Source organism: Elephantulus edwardii, unplaced genomic scaffold (genome assembly GCF_000299155.1).
Source record: "Elephantulus edwardii isolate Elephantulus edwardi_28Jun2011 unplaced genomic scaffold, EleEdw1.0 scaffold00033, whole genome shotgun sequence".
NCBI classification, from domain to species: domain Eukaryota; kingdom Metazoa; phylum Chordata; class Mammalia; order Macroscelidea; family Macroscelididae; genus Elephantulus; species Elephantulus edwardii.
Window position 1 is genome coordinate 21,290,132 of NW_006399783.1, and position 1,936 is coordinate 21,292,067.

Below are 1,936 nucleotides of genomic sequence, written 5' to 3' on the forward strand. Positions count from 1 at the left end.
TTATTATGGTAAAATATATGTAACAAAAAGCTTGCCATTTTAACTGTTATGCTACCATCACCACTGACCATTTTCTTTCTTGCAACTTCAGGAAATTTACTGCTTTATTATTCCAAATAATTTTCTCATGTAAAATAAATGTCCCATAGTTCCTGGTATGTGGGAAGAGAAATGTTTTTAAAAGTCACAATAAAGTCTTAAGTGACAGAAGTTTGACTTTATAAACAGCACAAGCTGAGAAAAGGTTTAATCTCCAAACATTAGATGAAGTAAAATCAGTAATGGTCACCTTGCAACATTATAGCAGGTCTCATTCCCACTGGAGGTCATGAGGGCCCACCTTGGTATGGGGGCACCATTGGTGGTCCTTGTCCATATGGTGGCAAAACACCTTAAAGGTAACCTGGCATACCTTGATAATGACCACCGTACTGACCATGAGATGGCATTGGAAGTCTCATTCCTTGTTGCTGTGGGATGCCTGGCTGTGGTGGCATCGTATCTACAACTGGTCCAACAGATAGATAACCAATGGGCACCTGTCCTGGCTGAGGAAGAGTACACTGATATTTAGGTAACTGTGCCCTTCTTTCTTCCAGCGATATATCCTCATCTGGGTAGATCAAATTACTGGTTGCACAAGTAGTTTTAAGTGTAGCAGGCTTACTTGTTATTGAAGCTGCTGGCTTAGCTACAATGCTATTTGTTGTACTAGTGGTTGACATTGTTGACAGAGTATACGCAGGTAATGTATGCTTGGGGGGCTCTGTAGTTGCTCCTAGAGTACTGTTTAAGGCCTTGAAATCTGTACCAACAGGTCCTTGGACAGCTTCCTGAGCTTGTCCAGCACTGGGGGAAAGAGGCTTAGTAACTAGAGCCTGTGGAGCAGGAACTGTTGCTGTTGGTGCAGGCGGTCTATTAAGAATACCTGGTGCTGATACAGCCTGTGCTTGAGTCACTGGAGGAATTCCAGGACATGGAACAGGGGGACGTATATCTGGCGGTATGCCAGGCATCAGAAGTGGTATTCCTGGTCCAGGGGGTATCATTCTACCCATTCGCATTATTCCAGGTGGCATTCCTGGCATCAGTGGAAGACACCTGGCATTAATGGAGGTTTGCCCGGTGGTATTCCTGGTGCTCCTGGGACTGGTGGCAGACCTGGCTGTGCCACTGGAGAGATATAATCCTGCTGAGGTTGAATTGGTTGTGGTTGAAAAGAGGTTGAAGCTTCAGAGTCGTCATCATCATCACTGTCATCGTCATCATCATCGTTGTCGTCGTCATCATCATCTTGCTGCTGCTTCTTTTGAGACCCTTGTGTTTTCTGTTCAAGAAGTCCCCATCTTTCAACCATGTCTTTTTCTGGAATACCTTCCATACCAAAGATTTCCAATTCTATGTCTGTTCTCCCAGGTATTGCATTTGGTACAGTAGCTATTGTCTCTTTATGTACCTGCTTGCAATGAATAGCTAAGCCAGGTCCTGTGTATAGTTCCTTATGACATATATGGCATTTAAAATGCTTTGCCTTCTGGTGCTGTATAAGGTTCTTTTCTTCATTAAAATATCTGTTACAATACCAGCACCAGGACTTCAGTTGCTGCTTCTTCTTGCGATTCATAACTTTGACCCTCTGATTCAATACAGCATCCATAGCCAAAAACAAATTTTCAGAAGATAATGGTGTCCCTGTTCTTTTTAATACTTTTTTTCCCTCCGACGTTAATTTCTTTATCTGGCCCCATGTAAGTATCTCAGCCAGCCCGGTTTCCGGTAATGGGCCCCGTGCGTTACAATTCTCCAGTGTTGTCATGCTCATACATTCTGCAATTGGGTCCTCATGGAAGCGTTGCTTCTTTGGCCTCATCTCGGGGTTTCACGTTTCTTGATGGTACTCACAGCGTTTCGGTCCCACACAACAGTTTCTTTCGAG

General features: G+C 43.8%; 1 pseudogene; it reads right to left on the minus strand.

The window, feature by feature from the left end:
- Window positions 1-275: 275 nt before the first annotated feature.
- Window positions 276-1,624, minus strand: LOC102854644 (annotated as a pseudogene).
- Window positions 1,625-1,936: the final 312 nt, after the last annotated feature.